The sequence below is a fragment of the Emys orbicularis genome, chromosome 5 (genome assembly GCF_028017835.1).
Source record: "Emys orbicularis isolate rEmyOrb1 chromosome 5, rEmyOrb1.hap1, whole genome shotgun sequence".
In the NCBI taxonomy this organism is placed as follows: Eukaryota; Metazoa; Chordata; order Testudines; family Emydidae; genus Emys; species Emys orbicularis.
This window is the reverse complement of record NC_088687.1, coordinates 73,293,610-73,319,955: the sequence shown is the minus strand read 5'-3', so window position 1 is coordinate 73,319,955 and position 26,346 is coordinate 73,293,610.

The following is a 26,346-nucleotide window of genomic DNA, read 5'->3' as shown; positions in this document are numbered from 1 at the left end:
TTGTGACTAGGGTTAGATGAAAAACAATTCTGAAGTTTCAAAATGTGTTCTGTATAAATATAAAAAAAATCAAGACCTTTCAAACTTTTTCACTAATTAACATGAAAAGCAAGAGCCCTGGTATTGAATAGCCAATAGCCCAGTAGTTAGCGCATGCACCTGGGATGTTGGAAACCAAAAACTCAATTCTGTACATGAGAAACTTTTCCTGATAAGAGTTTTGTTGAAATTGGTGTATTCCTGGGGAAAGTTTTGGTTTTGATGATCTTCTTGTCTGCAAATGATAATATTTTGTTGAAAATTTCTCAACAAGCTCTACTTTCTAATAGCTTTCAAAATGTCATCTGATGTTTCCATGCCATATTCCACTGACATTTCAGTTCTATTTTCTCAGTATGAATACGATGTCAAGGGAAGTGTCCAATAGCACTCCTGCTTCTTGTTACACAAAGAAAATAGAAAATCTAATGGTATCTGTAAAAACACATTAAAAATGTAAAGGTTCCAGCTTGCACTGAAACTGAGAAAAGCAAAGAAATTAAGAGGTTAAGATGCCATTCTGACCTAACTCTATTGTGTTTGACTACTATAAATATTAGGATATGTTCTGAAACTCCCTGATCAAGGTGTGTTCGGGCTGCCATGGTTAAACACAAGCTGAATGAAGGATAGGTTTTAGAGTAGCAGCCGTGTTAGTCTGTATCCGCAAAAAGAACAGGAGTACTTGACCATAAGCTTTCGTGGGCTACAGCCCACTTCTTCGATGCATCCAAAGAAGTGGGCTGTAGCCCACGAAAGCTTATGCTCAAATAAATTTGTTAGTCTCTAAGGTGCCACAAGTACTCCTGTTCTTTTTGAATGAAGGATGTGAGTTGTGCTCTGAATTTCCTTCTTTTGTGGGTTTCCTTAATTGTCATAACTTTATTATTTTACCACAATAGGATTTTACATATGAAAGTCTCACAAGAGCTGAAAAAACTCTTATGGCTGCAACAGAATACCAGGTATCTGCTTTTAACTGAGACATATGCCATCTATCTTTGAATGCTTAAGCACAGTGGGTCAGTGAGCTCATGCCTTTCTCATTCTTCTCTAAAAAACAGTCCACACTCTATGCAGAATCCAAACTCACCTCCAAACTGGAGGGTTTTTTTCCTGCACACAAAATTAATAATGAAATAAAAGTTCAGCTTAAACTTTCTTTCTCACGCATAGTTGCTGCTAGGTTCCTTCCTCCAGTGTGCTCAATCCACACCTTTGATCCTCTTTCTAGGGAGACATTCCCTCTTTTCATATATCTAGGAGGCCTTAGTGAATGAGCTGAACTTAGTTAACATTTCCAAGCCTGTTACAAGAGCACTTCAAGAAACTGGTTAATTGGACGGCTTGTTGTGCTTAGCTACTGAAGGTTGTGATATATATTTCATTCTGAATCTCCTTTGCATTCATGATTTTCTGTCAGTCTAAAAATGTGACTGTGCAAATTTCCTTTTTTGTAGACACTAGTTTTTGAGCCTAATTTTCCGCTGCTAGTCATCTACACCTGTGCTAATAGGGCAATGTGACTGTAGAACACTAATGTCTCAGGTGTAAGTGGTTGTACTAGAGAATCAGGCCCATTGAATCAAATTCACCTTCAATATAACCTCATTGACTTTAACAGAGTCAGATACAGCTAATGTCAATGGAGTTACACCAGGGAGGAATCTGACGCAGCACCTTTGTTCTGCAAACAGTAATTCAATGCATGGATTAAAATGCAGTAGCACGGCATCTGCTGTAGTTTACCATCTAGAAAAATAAATCCAAGTAGACAAATATTTTAGTTCATGGACTGAAATTCATTGAGAAATAAATTAGTCAGACATTAGCAGTGAACCTGAATACATAAAACTTTGGGAACATTTTGAGCAATCAAAACCACCATACATGTTCAATAGCTCACTTGTTATAAATAGAAATCCACTATTTTTTAAAAAGGGCAATGGAACTACTGTTCTCAGTCCCATTAGTGTTTATTGCTCTTCTATACAATCAATTCTAAAAGATCTTGGGCACAAATACAAAAATCATTTAAAACATCCAGATTGGTCCCTTGTTTCAGATTTTCATTACTAAAAACAGCCAAACAGGTTTTCTTCAAGAATTGTTGGCTGAATCTTTATGTGGACAAAAATCAACAAAAAATTACAGCCCAGTCCTTTAACTGAGGTCTGTCCAACCAGCGTATGTACTTGCAAGTGAGAAAAAATTATTTATTTAAAAAATCAGTAGGATGAGAGGATGCACTCGCACACGTTTTTGGTAGCAGATGCATATACATTGCATAGTCACAAGCATAATCATGCATTGTCTGTGCATCCAAGACACTCATTGATTTCAGTGACAAAGCACAGGCCCAATACCTATCTTGTGATTTTCAAAGAACATTAGAATGCATCCAATTCTCTCAGGTTTAGTTTCATTTTCATTAAATAGAAGCCATTAACCTCTGTTTCTCTCCCCCACTCCCCTGCTATTTTCTGCTTCCCACGACTCCTGCATGGCCTCAGAATATGCGAAAAACAAAGATTGCCTAAAGCTACCTTCCACCCCCTTCATCCTTGCCCAGAGAACTGAGCAACAGAGTCGGGCCCAATGGTGTCTGAACAATACACATTCCATGTAGAGTTGTTTTTCCCCTCACTTCTAAAGTAGGTGGGGTCATTCACTGACTGCAGAGGAGTTAAGTTGGGGGAAAGCACCACCTTTTTCTTTCATGCAGTTCATACCAGTCTCTCTTTCCGTGGCATTTCTGTAGCTTTTTTTCCTTTCCCACACCATACATTTGGCTCTCTCTCTCTTAAATTTGATATAAAATTAGCCAGGATTAAAATACACTTCATGCATGAATTGCCTCCATGTTTGTGTATCTGTAGAAAACAAGTGTATTGACTCATTCTTCTTATAATAGCAATGGTAAATTACTGTTTTCACCGAGCCTGTCGCACAAAGGTTGCACGTGATGTAATTTTCCCCACGGTTGTTCAGGGTCCTGGGTATCAGATTTTCTAAATCTTGCACAGATTTGAAAATGTTCTCTCATATTACTTTACCTAAACCTTGATCCTCATAACAACAACATTAATACATTTAGTTTCTTTTCATGAATTGATCTTCAACAGACTGGGACACTTATGAATCTGTACACCATTCGAGTCTGCTCAATTAATGTTTTGGGCAAATAAATTGCAGCATATGGGTTGCTGGAGTAATGTTCAATATGAGTATTCCCTTGGCATTTGATATTTGTGCTGCAATATTTGAGGTGTGATTGGTCACATGGTATTCCATGACAGACTTCCAAGGCATTGGCATGAGCACGTTGGGTGTGACTCTTCACACGAATACACATTTCCACAAGTTTTATTCACCCATACTTGTCATTATTTCTCTAAGGGTATGTCTACACTACCGCGGTAGTTCGACGGCTGGCAATCGAAGTTCCGGGTTTCGGTTTATCGCGTCTGGTGTGGACGCGATAAATCGAACCAGGAAGCGCTTGCCGTCGACTGCGGTACTCCAGCTAGACGAGAGGAGTACCGCGGAGTCGACGGGGGAGCCTGCCTGCCGCGTGTGGACCGCGTCTGAACCGCGGTAAGTTCGAAGTAAGGTATGTCGAATTCAGCTACGTTATTCACGTAGCTGAATTTGCGTACCTTACTTTGACTTGGGGGGTAAGTGTAGACCAAGCCTAAATGTGTCCGATTATGATAAATCCTGCCAATGGATTTTTCCATTGACTATAATCATGACTCCACTCACTCTGCCCAAATTGTTCTCCTGTGCAAAAATAGCATGGTATAGACATGGGTTCATTGCAGTTGTGCATGCACCAACAAGGCATATTTTCCATGGCTGCATATGTCTACGTCTGTACACAGTGGTATCTCTGTGCTTGCACAAACTCATTTTACATTTCATACAAGTGCATATGATGTTGAAAGTTGTGCAAATGTAGCCCCATATATTTGATTTCTTGTCCAAGTAGAATTTTATAGCTGAGGTCTAAGCCATTTGAAAGCAGGGGCTTATTGTAGCAATAGTATCACAAATTTATTCTCACAGTGGCTTTGATCATCCTTCTTGCAGTACAAGACTGAAGATGAAAATCTTCTGATCTCATTGCTACACCTCCCCTTTCCGACTGGATTGTTCTAATTAACAAATCAATCCAGCCAGTAGATCTGGAAATTTTAACCTAGTAATTCTGTAGAAGTAACAGTGGGCTGTTTCCCCTTACAGCATACCTTGTACTAGTCACAAAAACAAGCAAAGAAACCACAGAGGCTGCATCAGTCACTCTTAAATATACTTGTTTGCATCCATCTCATTTTTAATAGTCTGAAAATATTGACAATATGGTGAACTTTTATGAACTGGAGAAAAATAAACGGTGCTATAGTTCAACAGAAAGCGAGTGCCAGCGTTTGAAATTGCTCTAAAATTGATTTAATGAGATGCTCCTAATCCATAGTAGATTTTAAAAAAATATATTTGAAGTTTTAACATGTTTACAAATCCTTGCCATGTAAATATCAGAACCAATTCATTTTAGACACAATATAACTGCCTGCCTCTTTAAAAAAAACACCAGGGTATCAGAATCTGCCAATACACTTGCATATTCCCTGTTCTGCAGAATTAATAAAGATGATTCTCCATCAGCTGCAATGGCCCTCTGAGGCAAGGTAGGTAAGCGAGTGCATATAAACACCTGCCTGACTGAAGAAGAAGAAAAAAAAAGAATTCCTGTAACAGAGAGAGAGAAGAAAGCAAAGCCAGACACAAACCCCAGAAGACTGCGCTTTGCAGCCATTTGTCAGCAGTTTCAGTCACCTGCAATCTCAGTAGCAGAGCCTTGTTCTTGCAATTCATTAGGTAGCCAGTAATAAGAAATGCCATGGAAACACAAAAGGTGACCTTTCAAGAATATTTTAAATTATAACGCCAGTAGTTAATTTTGTTGGGAAACTTACTAATAGCTGCATAGCCATTGGGATAAAATATCAAGCAGAGTTTTATGAAAGTTTATTCTTTGATGAATTCTTGGTTAAAATCAATATGCCATGTAAAAAGAGACAAATGGATCAACACCAATGATTATGGGGCATGCTGATCTGACTAACGTGTTATTAACCCTCAGATTTATTAGTCTGATTTGAGCCACTATCTGCTTCCCTCATAGTGAACACTTTAATTACAAGCCTAGAACTCAGGCAAACTGCCTATTTGTCTTTTGTTTTTCTTTTTGATACAATGCTGCCCCCCTCTGGAAACACACACCTCGGATCCTTTGCTGTTTACAGTATTTAAACTTCAGACCTAGCAAGCCTGATTCTGTGGAGCCCACTAATAGATTTTTTTTTAATTTTCAGAAATACTATCTTCTGCTATAATATCACTGAGCAAACATACTTAATGGGTATCAAGTAGCTTTTGAGTCAAACTATATACAAAAGTGTTTAGAACCTTGAGATCTGAAAGACAATTATTCTTGTGTAACACACATTCCTGAAAGACATGTATGTGTACATAGCATTCATGTCTGTTCAAACTGAAAAATATTTCCAAACTGTAATGCAACTTATGTATTAACAGCAAAAAGTCCATTAACGTTGCACTTGAGCAAAGAGCTTTTGTGACACGAGGTTGGAATATATAATTATGAAATGTGCAGACAGGCATATATGCCACTGTATTTACCTAGAATACAAAAATGAAGTGTGATGTGCGCATTACATAATGCATCTTTTCTGAGTTATTTTATGATACATATATTTATCATTATTGGCCACCAAATATAATGAACACATCAGTCACTGAAGTTGCTCATATTTTATATAGTGAAGTGTTACTCATGTGCAGCAAAATTAAATGAAACACTATTTTAATCAATGAATAAGACAATTAAAATGAATAGCCAGTATGACTATTTACTAAAGTGATCTGGCAAATATGTATTAAAGTATCAATTAACAGCAGACATTAGCATATGAATCATGAAGCTATTTTTCCAAACAGCATATGCTCTTTTCTTTTTTATAAACTCTGAGACATATGTTCCCATCATATGATCTGGAGCACGCATCGGTATACAGATTGGAGTCTTCAGAAGGGTTTCTGCACCAAAATCTGGGTTTTAGATAACATGCTTCAAAACCAGCATCTTTTCCAGCTAGCATTCAGTATATTTGTGGCAGCAGAAGAGGCTCACCAGGGCTGTAATCAGAACAAAGCAAACCACCCGTGCACTATATAAGACTGAGGAACATGGAACAGGAGCAGAAATTCATATTGATCAGGACAGTCAGCATCAGCACATCTACAGAATAGGAAATGCCACCTACCCTGACTTCCCATCGCTTAACTGGAAATACTGGTGGCGACTAGTACTATAGATCTGTGCTCACTACGATGATCACCAGTAACAATCTTGTGTAATATGAAGGGTTACCTAAACACCTCTTGCTTGTACCCCCTTTCATCAGGCACCTAACCTAGGGAAACCTTTCTATTCACAAGGACTACCAAGAACTCTCCTCTCTAAAAATACTACCTGTAAAGCTAAACAATTAGGTCTAATCCTTCTCCCTTTGAAGTATATGGCAAAACTTCTAATAGACCAGATTCTCCCACTGTCCAAGTTCCACTCAATGTAGGGAAGTGGGGAGAGCTTTCAAGGAGCTGATTACAGCTCTGATTCTGAAAAATGATCTGTGCTAGCCCTGGAATTTGTTAGACGAGCCTAGGGACTGCTGTAATTTATGCCATTTCTGTATGGTCCCTATGCATCACGTGGACAGTGCTAAGGCTGAGATCATATTGGTGAATCTAGCCCATTGACTTTGATAGGAGCAGGAGAAAAAGTCTGCAAAAACTAAGGCCTATTAGGGAACAATCCTTCAGACCTGTCTGCATAATGTATGTCCTCTCACTGATGCCTTGTGCCTTTCATAACTGTAATGTGGTTTCATGAGTTCACAGAAACGATGGAGAAAATCACGAGATGTGAATTCTTAACACCTGTTAAATCAATACAAGTGCATTGTGTAACACTAAGCATATGTGATTTTCCATTTACATGACAAAAACTATGTGATTCATGTTTTCAGAAAACTGATTAATTGATACTGCTATGTCTGTGCGTGTGAGAGGAAAGGAGAGGAGAGACCAATGGGCATGTAATTTAGCAAGTACAAATCGTAGAGCTGTATCTTGGTAAGACCATAAGTAGATCTGTGCTCAGCTAGACAAATGCAGACATGCAAAGTATTTATGGCCTAGTTATTACCATAATCAAGACCAAGTCCCAAATTAGTATGGATGTGGAAAGCCTTTCATATAAAGAGACACCAGCCTTGGAGGGTTTGATCTGATGGATGGTCTACATATTCCCGTGTGTGCAAATTATTGCACATATTTCTGGTTTATGCAGCTTTTCCCATTCAGACACACTAAGTCCTAACAACAAACGCCCAGCTTCGAAAATAACCAATTGAAGTTTGGTATGTGCATCCGTGGACCAATATACCGTTTATCCAGGTAACGTAAAAAAGCATCCGACTGAATCTTGCAAATTTCCTCTACTGTGGCTGAACTATTGTAAGAGTATATTTATTTCAAGTCTAGTGAAACGCCAGCTTTCCATTGCCATATGTTCATTTATTATTACATTCCATAATCTACATTAAGTTTATGGCTCTTTCAGTAATACTGTGCTAAATATTGGGTGCAGCATAGTGAAATAGAAAGCTTACAAATGATAATTTTACTATCTGCTTTGCTATAATTACTTCCCTTAGGAGTACAACCTAGCCTTTTGTTACTTTGATAGCCGCTGTTATTTTCAAATGAAGCAGCAGAACAGCTAAAGAGATAGATGCATATGTGAAGAGCTTTTAATCACAGACATGACCATACCTAAAGTAGCAGCATACTTCTTGATTAATATAATGTATCTGCAGCTTCACAGCTAAGATGTATTTTTAAAAAATCATCTGTAAATTACTAGGAGTAGGAAAATCTGAAGAGTTCTGAATCTGATTTAGACAAAAAGAACCAAGACTGCAAGTCACAAATCATCATGGATTAATGATCAAATCAAAAGCAGTAGCAAAACTACAAAACAAAAACTCAGTAATTTTCCTTTTATTTTATTTTATTTTCTCCTCCCTAATATAGAGAGTGCACATCTTTTAAAATTTCTACACAAAAGACTGGAGTGAAGGTAGCATGCAGCAGGATCAGTTGCCATTCTGTCCCTTCCCCACACTGAACTCTGCAACTCCTACAATTCCCTCTTTCTCAATCCCTGTACCACTTAACACAATATAACAATGATCAACAGGTGCATCACTTCATAACTTAGGTACTCTTTTACTTGGGCTTAGGGAAGGTTAGATATCACACAACAGAAGTTTGGTACAGAGTAATTCCACTCTTCTGCCTGGGGGGGTAGTTAAGTTTGCTTTTCCCTTTTTATGAAGCTGGAGATCATAAAAGGACAACAAAGCAGCTCCGAAGACAAACTATTCTAGATAAATATCAACCTCTCTCTTTAATCAGATGGTCCTTTTTTAAACATTTATGAAGGAAAAAGATTGGTCCTAAAATCTAGAGTACCCATGTAGCATCATCATTATATAGCCTTTGGGAAAGATGCAGGCACATAAGCAGAGGGGCTGTAACTTATAGGAGAGTATAATTGGAGCTCAGGGGTTTGATATCTCTATTTTTCCTTTGAAATGAGGAATTGCATGCTTAGTTATTTCAATAAATGACTTAGTGTATTGAAATTTTAAAACACTAACTGTGTGCTCTAAATGATGCGAAGATAGGTGCTAAATAAATAAAATTAGCAATTTAAATAAATATTATTTGAGAAATAACATGTAATGATCTAATTAGAGACTGACATAGTGCATATGCATAAGGTGTCAGGATTTGCCATTTCCTGGCTTTTGTGTGCTTCATTGTGCAGCCTTAACATTGCCTTAACTTAGTCCCAAATTCTCTGTTGGTGTTGATTTCAATGGTGTTTTGCCCTTTACATCAGAGAATTGGGGGGGAAGGAGTTATTTTTTTGTTTTTCTTTCATTCTATAAGATTACTACTTACAGAAGATGTTACTGGATGAGAAATCAATTATTTGACCAGAGGGCCTTCTTCAGGATTTTCTTGAACACTGAGAGTGAAATCCTGGCCCCACTTAAGTCAATGGCAAAACTACCATTATCTTCTGTGGGGCCAGGATTTTACTGTGAATGTTGCTGAAATCTATTTTTTCAGTCACTGAAGTAACATATTGTTCAGCAGGGGCAAAAGTCATGGTCAGCAACTCAAAGGCAGAATACACCGAAGTAGAATTTAAATGCTATGAATAAACAAAACAGGGCCACATGAAAGCCAGAAATACTGAACATAGAGTCTTAGATTACTTAAATGATGAGACTAAATTTCTTTGGGTCTATGGCATTCTAGTTGATGTCAACTACACAGGAGACGAGTATTTTTCATTTGCTACCTTCACTCCAGTCCCGCATAATTAAGGGCCAGATTTGGAAAAGCAGCACTTTACTCCATGATTAGTCCCATTAATTAACTTCAACGGAATAACTGTGGAGTAAAATACTGTTCAGTGTGATTAAAGGTATCAGAATCACAGCTCAAGCTGTGGGAATCTCCAGGACTCCATTTAGATTTATTTGGATCATAGAAGGCAGGGGCATGTTATACATGTATAAACGTAACCTAATGAATATCACCAGAAAAAAAGATAATGTGAGAAGAGAGATCAGTTATTTAAACTTTTTCAACAGTGGAACATGGAAAGAGAGTGGAACATTAGTTTGTCTGTTGATTCATATCAACAGGTGACCTTTTAGACTAAGAATGCTGAACTTTTGTTAACAATGATTGCAACTAGCCAGATCCTTCAGTATGCTCCCTAACACACCAGTTATATAGGGGGTAAAAAAGTACCTTATATCTAGCATATTTAAAGTACAATGTGTACCATGGACCAAGGATATTAAAATGCCAATATTTGGCACATAGCAGTTACAGCTGTGTCGGTTCCAGGGTATTAGAAACAAGGTGGGTGAGGTAATAACTTCTGTTGATATGAGCGACAAGCTTTCAAGCCACACAGAGCTCTTTTTCAGACCAGTTCTGTGTGGCTCAAAAGCTTGTCTCTCGCACCAACAGAAGTTGGCCCAATAAAAGATATTACCTCACCCACCTTTTCTCCCCTATATTTGGCACATGAATGAATGCATCCACATTCCGCTGATGCACAGTGGCTGCACTGGAGAACTAAGCATCGTGGTTAAGATGCTCATTTCAGAGGAATGATCATATGGTTAAGGTACCAGATTGTGGGTTCAAATCCTTGCTGTCACAAACTTCTTATGTAACCTTGAACAAGTTTCGCTGTGCCTTAATTCCCCATCTGGGAAAAGGAAATACTAGTATTTCCTTATTCCCACTCGGTTTGTCTAATTAAACTGTGACCTTCAGAGCAAGAACTGTCTCTTACTAAGCATATGTCTACACTGCAATCCAAGGAGTGATTGCAACAAAGGTAGATGTACCCACAAAAGCATAGCTACAGACAGCAGTGGATGCAGCAGGAATGTCTTCAGGAGTACAAGCGTGCCGGAAACCCTAGGTACATACTCATGCTGAAGCCTGTGTCACTGCATCTACTCTCCTACTTTTAGCCATACTAGCACTGGTATGTCTCCCCAGGCTGCAATTACACCTCCAATTGCAGTGTAAACATAACTTAAGTGTTTGTGTAAAAAAAAAAAAAAACAAGCCTAGCAGGGGCCCTATTGGTCCTACTATAATAAACAACATAATTAATACAGTTTGCATTATGATGCTTGGAATTTTTATTCCTGGTGTATTTTGGATAAACATGTAAACATTACATTTAGTCACAATAGCAAAGCAAAAAGACTAGGTTAGGGTTGTTAAATGTTCCAAAAATTAAATTAAGCTCTAAACTGCAGCGCTCAATCCAGAGTTTTCCATTCAAGTCAATGGAAAATCTCCCATCATCATCTTCCATTTTAGGACCCATAGTCAATGAATGCTGACATTCTGCCTAACCCTTTTGAGGGTTCATGAAGTAGACTTGGATCCAGGACATTTTAATGTTGTAGATTTACTGACTTGCTTGTGTAGTTGACAGGTTGTATTTTCCTTAACTTTTAAAAAAATATGAACATTGAAGAAAAGAGAATTCTTTCCTGAAATCCACTAAAGCTAGCCAGGACAGTTCAGCAGTGGTGTGACAATATAAATTAATGATCCGTAAAGACCTTTCTCCCAGTTCAAGTGTAAACTTCAACACACCTCAAATAAAAAATGGGTCATCAACATTTTTCATTTTAAAACCTTTGTGTATGTAGCTCTGAATGGAATTGCTCAGATTTTCACACGGTGTTGAAGCGGGGCAGGGACAATACTTCCTGTAATAGTGATCCTGGAAAGCTTGTTGTACTTTCTAGTCAACTGTGAGCTTATTCTTTTTGAGGCCAGAGAGAATGGGGGATGGGGAACAATTAAACTCTGAGCGCACTTAACACTTCTATTCAGGTATAACAAATTTAAAATCACTAGGAACAATGAAAATTGGCAGCCCACAAAGGACTTAAACTACAGAATCCTGCCAAAATATAAAGAAATCAAGATGCAGCCAGGGTCTGCGTTTTTTGTCTTGAAGCAAATTATGACTAACACATATTGACTCTGGCACTTTTATTAAGTGCTTTATATTAAGGTCAGGGAAATTCTGCAGCTGCCAGATAGGCATTCATGTACTACAGTTATTAGTAATATTTTTTGTTTTTAAGCAGACTCAGATTTATGACCAGTTGCAGCTCAGTTCATGTATCAGCTCTTTGACAACTGAGTTTATTAAGACGGGAATGTGAATAACTGCTACAACTTTGCTTTAATCCACACAAAGCCAAAATAATGTTTTAGTTAGCAAAATAGCTTGAGAACTCATGTTCTATACTATGATTCTGGATCCTATTCTCATGGAAGTTTATAGCGAAACTACCATTGACTTCAATGGGAACAGGGTCAAGCTAGGTGTCCCTGTTCTCAAACAACTTCCCCCCATCACTTTACTTCCTCTAGAGCAGGGGTCTCAAACTCAAATGACCACGAGGGCCGCATGAGGACTAGTGCATTGGCCTGAGGGCCGCATCACTGATACCCATCCCTTGCTGCCCCCGGCCCTGCCCCCACTCCACCCCTTCCATGAGGCCCCACCCCTGCCCTGCCTCTTCCCCCCCCCTTCCCTGCCCCCATTCCAACCCCTTCCCCGAAATCCTCAACCCAACTCTGCCCCCTCCCTGCCCCCAGGGGGCGCAGGAGGGGTGCGGGGTGTGATGGGAGCTCAGGGCAGGGAGTTGAGGTGCAGGGTACGGCAGGGGGCTCAGGGCAGGGAATTGGGCTGTGGGGTGCAGGAGGGTTGAGGGGTGCGGCAGGGGATCGGGGTGCAGGGTAAGGTGGGGGCTCAGGGCAGGGAATTGGGGTGTGGGGTGCAGGAGGGGTGAGGGATGCAGCAGGGGGTTGGGGTGCAGGGTGTGGCAGGGGGCTCAGGACAGAGAGTTGGGGTGTGGGAGGGTGTGGGATGTGGCAGGGGGCTCTGGACAGGGGGTTGGGGGGCGGGCTCCGGCCCAGCGCCGCTTACCTAGAGTGGCTCCGGGGTGGCAGCGCAGTGCCCCGTGGCCAGGGCAGGCTCCCTGCCTGCCTGCCCTGGCCCCTGGCCCTGCTCCGCTCTGCTCCGCTCCGCTACAGGAAGCAGCCAGAGTCCCGGGGGGGTGGGGGGAACGGCGCCATGTGCTGCTCTTGCTCCTCCAGGTACCTCCCACAAAGCTCCCATTGGCCGCGGTTCCCCGTTCCCAGCCAATGGGAGCTGGGGGGGGGCAGTGCCTGGACACGAGAGCCCGTAGCCCTCTACTCCACACACACCCCCCGCCCGGGGTTGCAGGGACGGTAGTACTTAGAAAGGACACTAAGGGTACGTCTATACTTACCCGCTGGTTCGGCGGCAAGCAATCGATCTTCTGGGATCGATTTATCGCGTCTGGTCTAGACGCGATAAATCGATCCCGGAAGTGCTCGCCGTCGACGCCGGTAATCCTGCTCCGCGAGAGGAGTAGGCGGAGTCGACGGGGGAGCCTGCCTGCCGCGTGTGGACCCGCAGTAAGTACCTTTAAGTTCGAACTAAGATACTTCGACTTCAGCTACGTTATTCACATAGCTGAAGTTGCGTATCTTAGTTCGAACTGGGGGCTTAGTGTGGACCAGCCCTAAGAGTGCTAAAAAGCAGTAGGACAGACCTGTAAAGAAAAGGGCTTTTTTTCTTTTTAAAAGCCCCAGACAGTGCCAGTATCTAGTCCAGCTGCTTCAAGGACCGGCGCAGGGCTCCCGGCACCACAGGGTAGGCAGAAGGGCGGGGGGGCACATGGGCGGGGGGAGCTTGGCGGGCCGCATGAAAGAACCCCGCGGGCCGCATGCATGTTTGAGATCCCTGCTCTAGAGCCCCCAGTCTTGATGTGCAAAAAAGATTGTGTTTTTCAATCACATTAGCTCAACTGAGTGAGTTTAATACAATTTAAAAGCCCTGTTAAGAAGCAGGCTCACGTGTCTAAAACCATGTCAGCCAATCATGTTGTAGCCTAGTGAGGAGCCTATTAAATTATATTTAACTAATTTAAGTCAGCTAATCTGATTGAAAAACATACCTATATACCTGTGAAGACATACCCTAACTGTTTAGTAGAATGACATGTCCTGGTAATAAGCTGAAGGAGATGGAGTGACAGAAACACTGCATGAAAATTATTTGAAGCTGCTCCTTTGACATACACTTTTAATCAACATTTCACAACCATTTATGAAATACACAACAGGCAGAATGTAGCTATCACATGTGATCAAAGAATAGTAAACCCTCAGCAGGAGAGAAGGTCCCAAATCAAAATAGTCACTCTGCCTGGTGACAGCCACACTACTTTTGGTGAAAGCAGAGAACCTGAACTCAGAATACTGTGGGGTGAATGTTTGCTACACCAAACATAACATGCACACACAAAAATCCCCTCATGACAGAGATTTTATCCTACGTCTTAACAGTCCCATGGAACCACCAGGAGCAGCATCTGAGGAATGACACACCTTTCGGAAATAGGGGATGAACAGAGATGAGAACTTCATTTTGTGTTGCTGACTGTACAGGATGAAGCCACCCTATAACTACCTGCTGCAGGTCTCTTGTGCCTTCCTCTGAAGCATCTGGTACTGGCTACTATCAAAGACAGGATACTGGGCTAGATGGAGCACGGGTCTGATCCAGTTAGGCAGTTCCTGTGTTCCAATGAAGTTAACAATCTCATTGGGGTATGTGGGTAAAGGAAATCCTTCTCCTCTCTCCCAATGCGTTTTTCGTTGGGGTGAGATTCCCATGGGATTAGGGCTACTAGATATGGCCTACCTTTCAGCCTGTTTTGGATCAGTAACAACCTCCCTGACTTCCCAACCTCAATGATAACAGGAGGTTCAATTGAGTCAGGTAGGGCTTCCCTCTCATGAGGGTAGGTGAGAGATTAAGATTTAGGAAGGAGAATCTGGCCTGTGTGTGTAGGAGTGGAGTGCAGGGTACAGTGAGTAGGCAATGTGTACCTGGTACTAGATGCAGTGCAGTCCAGTGGATGGGGGAGGTGACTAAGAGACAGGGGACCTGGAGTTTATTCCTAGCTCTGCTATTGACTCACGAGGTGACCTTGGTTTAATCACTTCACCTCTATATGCCTGTTTCCTCATTCACTGTTTGTATCTTTACAGCATAAACTAATTCAGGGCAGGAACTGTCTCTTGCTATGTATCTGTATAGTACCTACCACAGTGTGGCTCAAGTCTCAGGTGCTACTATAATACAATAACATTGTAGTGGTGAAAACTCTCAGGATGTAGTGAATTCAGGTTAGGGTTCATGGGCTGGAAGGCACAGGAATATTTTTGTCCTATCTCTAGTCATTATGAAAAAGACAAATAGTCTTTCAGTGTACAGCTTTTCCTTCATTATGGCCCATTGGTCATGATTGATGTTGTTTTAAGGAAAACAGTTAAGCAGTTTAACCTCAAAGCATCACAGAGAGTTACTTCCTAAGAGGATGCAAATAAAGTGCTTCTTATTTTCATGCTAAAAAGAACAAGAAGAAGAAAGAGTAGAGACTTCTGCTAATTCAATCCAAAACACAAAAGCAGGATACATATGTACGTGCTAAAAGAGTTTCCTTCAGCGCCCTTACTGCAAAACAGGCCTGAAAGCTCACACTATATTTTATAGTATATACACATTACACATTCCTACTGACATAATTCAGCATTATAGATTAAGGTGGCAAGGGAGATGCAGGGTTATGACTACGTATACCCTCAACAGTAAGGATAAATATATTATCTCAAGCTTTATTGTGATCATTCCCTTTAAAGAATGTTACAAACAGCTGCTAACAACATTTTAGAGTTCAGTCTCTCTCTTTCAGTACTTATTTTTTTTATTAAAGTATACTCTATTTTTAATGGTAAAAATCTATTATACTAGTTCCTTAAATTGATTTTTTTATCTTCCCACCAAGCTATGTGTTTGGTGGTTGATTCTCCCCTTGGCCCAGCATCCCTACCATACAATAAAAAGCAAGAAAATAATTCACTTTTCATTGTAAACTTTTTACATTACTATTATATATATATATATATATATATATGAAACAAACGAGCAAGCTTGTACATCTCATCCAGGCTGTGTACACTTTGGAGCTTCTCAGCAGGAAGGCTATTTGTTTATAGCTTTGAAGACTGCTGAGCCCATCATACTCTTTCATACAACATGACCTCCAGTGCTCCAGTTGCACAAGATACGGGATACAGTAGTACTGTACTGGTGAGGAAAACTTAGAGGCGTTCAGTTAAAAATTAGCTCAAGATGCATGAAGTAAACAACAATTTAAAATATCTATAAATAGACAGCTGGCTAATAGTTATTACATTCAATAATTTAGCATGATATGCATGACGGCTTCGACCTCCAAAATAATTTAGCGCCTTGAGCTGCGATTAAATGCAGAACATTAATTTTTCCCTCTAGTTGTCAAGCCAACCAAGAGGCCCGTCAAATCCATTTAAATAAAGCCTGCATCATGTAATAATATTAAAGGGAATAAAATATTAATATGGGCCTGTAATAGAACATTGGCCAGAAGAGCTGCAGTAAAGGAACTTTAATTTATTACACTGACAATCTGTCTTTGTGGTGAAGGTAGCATTTAAAGGTCCACTTAAGGAATATTTTGAGGTTTATGTCTTGGGCTCATTTATAAAATGTTACTGGTTTTCAGCTGCTGAGCATATTTAGCATCGTCATGGGATCCATAATTTCCTTTATAATTTATCGCTACCAATTTGGAGAAAAAATATTGAGCAAAATTCCTCACTGGTCTAAACTGGGGTCACTCCAGCATCATAAATATAGCTGTTGCCAGTTATTGCCAATTGCAAATTTGGTCTCCAAAATTAAAGAAAGGTAATTCCCAAACCTGAGCTATTCTTTTTAGGTGACAAATCTGAAGATCTGTACCAGACTAAGGTATCATTAGATGTGGTTTTGGAAAAAAAATTGATAAATTAAACAGTAATAAGTCACCAGGACCAGATGGTATTCACCCAAGAGTTCTGAAGGAACTCAAATGTGAAATTGCAGAACTACTAATTGTGGAATGTAACCTGTCCTTTAAATCAGCTTCTGTACCAGATGATTAGAGGATAGCGATTTATAAAAAAAAGGCTCCAGAGGCAATCCTGGCAATGACAAGTCAGTAAGCCTAACTTCAGTACCAGGCAAACTGGTTGAAACCCTAATAAAGGACTGAATTATCAGACACATAGATTAACATGATTTTTTGGGGAAGAGTCAATTTAGCTTTTGTAAACAGAAATCATGCCTCACCAATCTACTAGAATTCTTTGAGGGGGTCAAAAAGCATGTGGACAAGGGGGATCCAGTGGACATAGTATACTTAGATTTTCAGAAAGTCTTTGACAAGATCCTTCACCAAATGCTCTTAAGCAAAGTAAGCTGTCATGGGATAAGAGGAAAGGTCCTCTCATGGATCAGTAACTGGCTAAAAGATAGGGAACAAAGGGTAGGAAAAAATGGTCAGTTTTCAGAATGGAGAGAGATAAATAGTGCATCCCCCAGGGGTCTGTACTGGTCCAATACTGTTCAACATAATCATAAATGATCTGGAAAAAGGGATGAACATTGAGGTGACAAAATTTGCAGATGATACAAAACTACTCAAGATAGTTAGGTCCAAAGCAGACTGCAAAGAGCTACAAAAGGATCTCACAGAACAGGGTGACTGGGAAATAAAATGGCAGATGAAATTCAATGTTGATAGATGCAAAGTAATGCACATTGGAAAACATAATCCCAACTACATACACCTCTACCCCCATATAACGTGACCCGATATAACACGAATTCGGATACAATGCAGTAAAGCAGTGCTCCGGGGGGGCGGGGCTGTGCACTTTGGCAGATCAAAGCAAGTTCGATATAACGTGTTTTCACCTAAAGACTAATAAGGGAGGGCAATATGATAGAGGTCTATACAATCATGACTGGTGTGGACAAAGTAAATAAGGAAGTGTTATTTACTCCTTCACATAGCACAAGAACTAGGGGTCACCAAATGAAATTAATAGGCAGCAGGTTTAAAACAGACAAAAGTATTTCTTCACACAACACACAGTCAACCTGTGGAACTCCTTGCCAGAGGATGTTGTGAAGGCCAAGACTGTAACATGGTTCAAAAAAGAACTAGATACATTCTTAGAGGATAATCCATCAATGGCTATTAGCGAGGATGGGCAGGGATGCACAACCATGATCTGAAGTATCCCTAGCCTCTGTTTGCCAGAAGCTGGGAATGGGCAACAGGGGATTGATCACTTGATGATTACCTGGTCTATCCATTATCTCTGGGGCACCTGGAATTGGCCTCTGTTGGAAGACAGGATACTGGGATAGATGGACCATTGGTCTGACCCAGTATGGCGTTCTTATGTTCTTAAATAGGATGCAAAAATTTTAAGGGTTGCACCATAAATGTGTGTGTCAGAGTATGTCTATACAGCAAAAAAATCCCTCAGCAGGGAGTCTTAGGGTATGTCTACACTGCCATTAGACACTTGCAGCTGTCCTGTACCAGCTGACTCAGGCTCATGGGGCTCAGGCTCAGGAGCTGTTTAATTGTGGCATAAACATTCCAGCTTGGGCTGCAGCCTGAGCTCTGGGACCCTCATACGGTCCTTGAGCCCAGGCTCCAGCCTGAGCCTGGGTATCTACACCGCATTTAAACAGCCCCGTAGCCACAGCCCTGCAAGCCTGAATCAGCTGGCACGGGCCAGCTGTGGGTTTTTAATTACAGTGTAGACGTACCCTCAAGAGCCCAGGTCAACTGAGTCCGTCTTGCAGGGCTCAGGCTTCAGGGCTGAAAATAGCAGTGTAGATGTTTGGGATCAGGCTGGAGCCCAGGCACTGAAAGCTGGGGAGGGTCTCAGAGTGTGGGCTCCAGCTTGAGCCCAAACATCTACATGGCTATTTTTAGCCCTGCAGCGCAGGCCCTATGAGCCTGAGTCAGCTGACCTGTGCTGCCACTGGGGTTTTGGTTTGGGGGTTTTTGCTGTGGAGATGTACCCTTAAAAAAAAAAAAAGTGACGACAAACTACTGTAAGTATTTTGGCTGAGAGTTCTTCAAAACAGTTTTTATAGCTGTGAATAGAAATACAGAACAAGTAGAGGAGGGGCCAAGGGAAAACAAGGCAAGGAGCAAATGAACACAGCAACTGTGCATGACATTTCAGGCTCTATTTATTTTACTGTCAAAATAAGGCCTCAATCCTGCTGATTTATGCCTATGCTTAATTTAGGTCTTCAGTGGGACCACTCACAGGCATAAAGTTAAGCATGCATGAAAGTCTTAGCAGCACTGGGGCTACGTATAAGCGTTTATGTATAGAATTTGGGTATCTCAAATGTCAGACTTTAAGAAAGTTACGAAGCTGAACTGATCTATGCATTTCACAGATCTTTTCTAAATTCTTGAACTTGTTTAGGTACAAATTTTTTGGAAGCTTTGGTCTCTCCATAAAAACCATAGATTTTCTAAAACAGAGTCAAGACACCAGTAGCCTCAGTTACCAAGGCCTCAGTACCTCACATTGAAATAAATGGGAATGTTGCTATGGGCTCAATGAAAGTAGGAACAGGCCCTATATGGCCATATATTCCTGCATAAAAATTGTTCTCTTTTACTCACTGTCAAACATGTTTTATTAGAACAATACCCATATCAGTGTAAACTCATATAGGAATCAATATCTCATTTCCAATGACACCTTAAAGAAGATTGAACACTATGGCCCCAATTGCGCAAGCCCTAAAAAACATGCTTACCTTTATGCAAGTGAGTATTCACATTGAAGTCAATGTGCATGTGTAAGTGTTTGCAGGACAGGGCCTAAGAGTGAAATACATCCCTGTAGAAGACCTATGGGAGGGCCTTTTTCATGCAGTGACCCTTTGTGATGATGGGAGGGGAAGGACACAGGAAAAAGACATGCAGAGGCCTCAGCACTCTATACTCACACCAAAAGATAGAAATTGCATCAGCTCCAGATAGGCCAACACAGAGTTCAGGATGGAAACAGGCTTCAGAAGAAGTGCTGGATCCTAATTTTTTATTTTATTTTATTTACAGATTCATTTACTTTACATCCAAGTGTAGGGGACAGAGAAGGGTAGTGGACATTATTCTAGCTCAGAGACTAAAACTGCAATCCTGGTAGGGCTTCACTACCAGTCAGATGACCTAGCCACAGATTGGAGCATGGGGTGAATTTAACTTTCCCCATGAAGTTCCCCGCACAAAGCCTGTGTAAGTGAGCTTTGCAAACCAATGGGTAAATTTCACCCGACATTAAGAATCTCATTAAAAATTAATAAGCCAAAGCACTAGATTCCCTAACATTCCCTACACAGAGCAACCATTCAGTAAGAGTTAGATCAGCCTTTAAATGTCAGGTACTAAAGCTGTAGGTTTGACTACTCAAAGTGAGCTGGATAATTGACAAAAATGTTTTCAATGAGCACTAGTGATTAAATGAGTTATACAATCTGGGAGAACAGTAGATAACGCTGCATGTTCTAGAGTGTTCAAAACAAATTTAATTGACAGTTTTTGTAGTGGAAATCCAGTGCATGAGTTCAGTGCAGTCTATCGCTACAGTTTGGGGGTTTTGATACTCTAGGAGAAAAAATAAAGTAGACAATGTCATTTATGTCTGTACTGACTGCTTTGATCCACATTTTAATTCCTGCAGAATGAGGTCCCTGCACAAACTAGTCTGATTGAACATTACTTACTTCTATAAGCCCAAAGCAGCTGTAGCTTTAATTAGAGAAAAATATCAAAAGAAAGTAAATTTAGCCCATCAGAATTCCCAACCTACTTTTGGGTCTGCACTTTAGAGGGTGAATGCTAAGCCTGGCAACCTACCAGAGGAGTGGGCACAGTACAGGTACATTGGTGTGAGAGGAGAAATCCTTCTCCCCAGACTGCAAGAAGCTGCAGAGTTCCTCCACGGGGGCTACTGCAGTTTAATTTTTTTTTAATAGCCTATATGGTGACTTCCAGAGCACCCCTGCTGGGGAATAGGATGATCCACATCGCAGGAGATTCTATAACCCCATTTTTCTCTTCCCCAGTCCCATCCATACTCCCTGTGTACTGCCACTCAAGGAGCCCCCCAAGGACAGGGCTGTGTGTCATGCAGGAAGTGTATTATCCCAGAGTGGCCACCTTATGTCCTGTCCTTTGCATAGTGTAGCTACATTGGTTTCTTTGCCAAAGGATCCTCTATAGCTGTAGCGTCAGATTCAGGCTTTGCCAGAGTGTAACAAAGAAAAGTCTCAACTTAGCTAAGACTTTGAAGGCAATGGTCTAATGGAGAAAGAGGAAAAATAGCCACCCAGTACACTTTTGTAATGGGATTCAAAGGGATATAGCTTGTGATTATTAAGAAGCATTTCTGAAGTTACAAAATAGCATTTCAGCAGAGGACACATGGGTGCTTACAGAAGATAGGCTGAAACTAAACAATCCATTTGTCAAAGCAATTGCAGTTCCCATTTCAAGGTTGATGAAACAAGAATAAATATTGAGCAAAGGAAGTTAATCTGTAGCTAAAACTCAAATAAAAAATTCTTTTAAAAATCTGCAGGGACCTGTTGGATCTTGCTGGTTTCTCTCTCTATCTGCCCTTAATGTTCAAATTTTATTTATTTAACATGCTGTAGATTTTTGATGCCCGTTTGTATTTTCCCCATTTCTTTTTACAATTACTTGTGCCTTTTACACTCTGAAATTATAGGGATAATTGAATATACAAGAGGGATTGCTATTGTTTGGTATCAGCCATGCAAAGTGGGATTTTTAAAAAAAATGTTAATATTTCAGGAAAAATTGCAATAATCCATCTGAAAACTATGGTAGAAAAATCATCCCTGTGTAAAGTTTTAGAAACATTCAGAACATAAGCTTGTTGAGAGGGAAGAAACAGAACTTTTATTAACTGCATAAGTTTACACAGACTGCTCGAGCATCTGGATATAGCTAGTTCAGAGGAATGACGCTTTAGCATAATCACTTCTACATAGATACTTGTAGCATGATACCAATCTGTATAGCTTCCCTTTTTAGCTGTTTTATTTTTTCCATAACACAACACTTTCAGCTGTTCAATACCTTTTAGAACACTTTTCAAAATCACTTAGCCAATTTTTGTTTATTTCAGTTTTGTCTGTATGTAGCTGGGATTTTTTTTTCAAGTCCAGTCCATTTATGTTGTGGCGTTAGCCTGGTAGTATGTAGACATGGCAGCTTCTGCAATGCAATTGTCCCTAAGGGTATGTCTACTCTGCAGTTTAAAGCTCGTGGCTGGCTTGTGCCAGCTGACTCAGGCTCATGGAGCTTCTGCTAAGTAGCTGTTTAATTGTGGTTTAGACACTCAGGTTTGGGCTGGAGCTTGGGCTCTAAGACCCTGCGCGATGGGAGGGTCCCAGAGCCTGGGCTGCAGCCCGAGCCCAAAAGTCTATGTTGCTAGTTAAACAGCCCCGGAGCCAGAGTCCCACAAGCCTGAGTCATCTGGCACAGGCCAGCCATAGCTGTCTAATCGCAATGTAGCCTATGGGTTCTACATTTGTTGACTCATTGATCTGTGGGTACTTTGATGAGAATGGAACTGGGCTGTGTTTTCATTAATCAGAACCTCTGTACGCTGTGACATAACATATGTAATCAGCTGTCTACTACCTGTATTTGGTCATTCTGGAATATGTATGAGTTTGCTTTTCTGAAAAAAAGTGTAGGTGATTTGCGTGTCTTGCTTTGTTTGTCTAGTACTTATGCTATGCTCACCAGCATGCTACCTGAGCACAGTGCAGTAATATGTCATCTATCGGATTCTCTCTTCTTCTCTTTCTCACAGAGAAGAAATCTATGCAAATTTAGGGTGTTTTTTTAATTATATATGATGGCAGCAAAGAATATCAAAGAGCTGGGTCTTGTGTTTAGTCTTAGAGGTGATGAGACTTGTGGGCAACTGTTCCAAGGTCATGTGCCACCTCTGAGAAAAACAACTTCTCCTCTCATGAGTTTTACCCTTGTTGTGATCAGAGTTTGTGGGATGCAGTTGTCACCAAGTGAAATGTGGACCGTCAGGTACAGTATTATTAGGAGCTTTGAAGATCAGGAACTTGACTTTGACCTAATGAGCTCTCTGTGCACCATCCAGAGCGATGTGTTCACATTGTCCTGTGATGCTGAGGAAGAAGGCTTTTCCTTATAAGTAATCATAACCCTGACCACCAATAACTTATCACCATCCTTTCCTTTCTCTCTTCTACTAAGTGAGCCATTAAAAGACTTAAGAGCTGGTAGAGAGCCAAGAAGAACTAAGGAAATGGTGGTAGCCTCTATCATCTGCACTCTTGAAATTCCAACCTAGGTAATCTACCCACCCAGTACAGTCCCTTGCATAGCATAGCTACACTGGTTTCATTTGCGAAAGAATCTTCTATGGCTGTGGAATCACTGTCAAGATTTGCCCTTAAGTGCAATGAAGTGAGGATGAGCAGAGAATCTAAAAATGTCTCTATTTTCAAGGTAGAGGATGAGCTCTGCCTGATTCAGAGTTTAATTAGCATCAATGAATGGGAATAACTCTTAACTTTCTATGATCTTCCCATACATCTGCCTCCTAGCTAGACAGTCAACACAAGCTCAAACATCTGTATGATAGATAAGTACAGTCATGTGTCTGCGGGTCAGTGAGCCATTGCTGATCCCTTTACAGATTACTATTTATTAATCATGTTAGATTATCACCAAAGTGTGCTAAACACTGTACAGACATAGGAACACAGTCCCTGCCTTGAATACTTTACAGTCTCTTAGACAAAAGCAGGTCTAAGGATTGAGGATGGTAGTGGAGGGACTGTGATGGAGAGGCTGCAGCAAACAACTTATCAGTCCCGGGTTTGAATAGTAGAATACAACTACCATCAGAGCATTTATGGAGATTCCTCTTCACAGCAGCAGTGTGTCTGCTCCTGGAGATGGACTCTGCTGCTGAGTGGGTCCTCCACTTACCCACAAATACTGCTCTGAACCTCAACTGTTTGAGACTGACCCACGACACCACACTCTTCCATAGGCCCTGATTGAGGAAGATACATGATTAGTGTTATGCATGTGTTTAAGTGACTACCCCCTGGTTAAAGCCACATATATATGTTTAAGTACTTGTTGAAATGAGACCAGGTTTAGCAATCAGATGGATCCAGGTACCAGATATTTTCATAACCTATACACTCTGACACCGAAGACACATTAATCTAGGATCCATTCAATCATCCTCTAGTGGCTGCCTTTTGGATAGAAGTTATAACTCACCTGGGACTTTTCAGAACTAAAAGGATTGTCCCAAAATCCTGGCCAGAAGCCATTCTTTCACCAAAACAGGTTATAATATTTAGGGGTGCTTATGAGCCATTAAATGAATTATTAGGCCACTTTCTGCAGTTAATCGTTAGCTTTATATTCATACGTCTTTGGATATTTTTGGAAGGTGCTAAGTAAAGACCAAATTCTACTGTATATCCACTTAAGAATTCACGTGTTTAGCTTTTTCTTGAACTACTATTTCTGATTATCTGAACCTAGTCTGCTCCATGTAGTTTTGAAGGAAATGCTGCTCACTTTTTTTCAGGGAAATGCAGTATAGTTTTTGCAGTCAAAATCCCAGTCCTGAGTTTTTCATGAAGACATCTATTAGGTTGAAAACCTCTTCCCAAAATAAACCTTAACATCATTTACTCTTGTAGCCTAAGCTAATTACTCTGGTATCAGATGTGCATTCCTGGGCATCAGTAGACTGACATTGGTTCATGTTAATTTATTCAAGCTTAACAGCTACATGGATTAGACAGTTCTGAAGCACTAGGTTTTGATGCTTTTTGCCGACTGCTCTGTTTTAATTTCAGTGCAGGTAATGACAGAAAGAAGAGACAGAATATGCTCTTACTTCACCTCAATAAAAAGCACTAACCCTACTGTCAGAGTTCGGAGCAATTACATCTGTATTCCCCCTCCGTGGTCCAGCAAGCGCACCCAGCTCCTCAGCCATCACATCTCTTAGGTAGAGACTCATGTCTCTCTCACATGACCAGGGCTTTTCTAGCTTCCTGCCTATACTGAATTCCCCAGCAAGTCAGTCTGCCTTAACTTCAGAGTTTATAAACAGCATAATTGCCCACAGTAATAAGGTGTTGCACTGCTTTTCCTAAGCAAGCATATTTATTCTTAAGGTGAAAGCATTATTGAGAAAATGTATTTAAGAAACCTTAAAATACTACATGAATGCTAATAAGCATACCAGAGATCACCCCAACTCCAAGCATGGCTCTGGCAGATGACCAGTCCTTCGAAGTCCACCAAGGGGTTTTCTGTGGTCACAAGTTCCTAATAGCTGTTAGCTCAGAACAAGCACACCCATTAATCTGTGAGTCACTCTCCTTTATACAGTTTGGGCCTCTGGCCTTGTCCTCATGTAACACATGATCAGTCTACAAAGGTCCCCTCCTCATGATGAAGCTCCAAAAAGCTGAGTTCTCACATAACTGGAGGGGGTACATTTGCATACCCCTCCCCATAGAAATTTCCTGGGAAACCCACTTAACTTTAATTTAACCCACAATATTGCATAAACATTTGCATTTTAATACAATGAAATCCTAAAATACTTAAACAATTCAATAAAGTTTTTCCAGGATATTGCAGAAAATTGCCCTGTAACATGAGGCCCATTAGGAAATGGCTTTAATTTGTGTACTGCAATAAAGTACATGGTAGACACTGGTTTCTTAAGTTCCAATATTGTTAAAAAGTTACCTTACTTTGACTATAACATTTTAATATAAATGTTAAAACATTGTTAATTGGCCATGATTAAAATGCCAAAAATTCTGGAAATGCCAAAGTTAAGATTCCAATATCACCATTTACTTTGCTGTGTTGCACATGCTATGTGGTTTATAAATCAAAATTTTTAAAACACACTTAAGTCAAAGCTGACTGTCCCCAATAAAGTCAATTGTAAAAGTTGTCAGGGCATGGTTGAATCTTTAAAAATCCCACCTATAGAGTACATTTCATAATATTAAAGATACACATTTAACCAGAGAGAAAGGAATAGAAATTACTACATATACCAACAAGGCAAAGTTACTGTTTCTATTGAAACTATTTAATTTCCTGACCATTGTAATTTTAACTATATGGCCTCAATGCATTACATTTTTTTGCATTTAATTTCCCTATTTTTTTAAATAGAATAAAACAAAAAGAAGAAATTATCTATGTTTAATAATACTAGAACTTAAATGGTCCTAAGTTGATTCTGACGTTAACACTCCATTGCAGTGAATGAGGTATAGAAGCAGTATTTTTTTCAAATGACTTTTACCTTGTGATGGCTTTACATTCACAATAGAAAAATATTAACATCTTTTAATCAGGGAAAGTTTAGAATTTGCAGAATATCAGAGTCTGCAGCAAAAATTATGAAATAGATGCTAAAAATATTTTTCCCCAT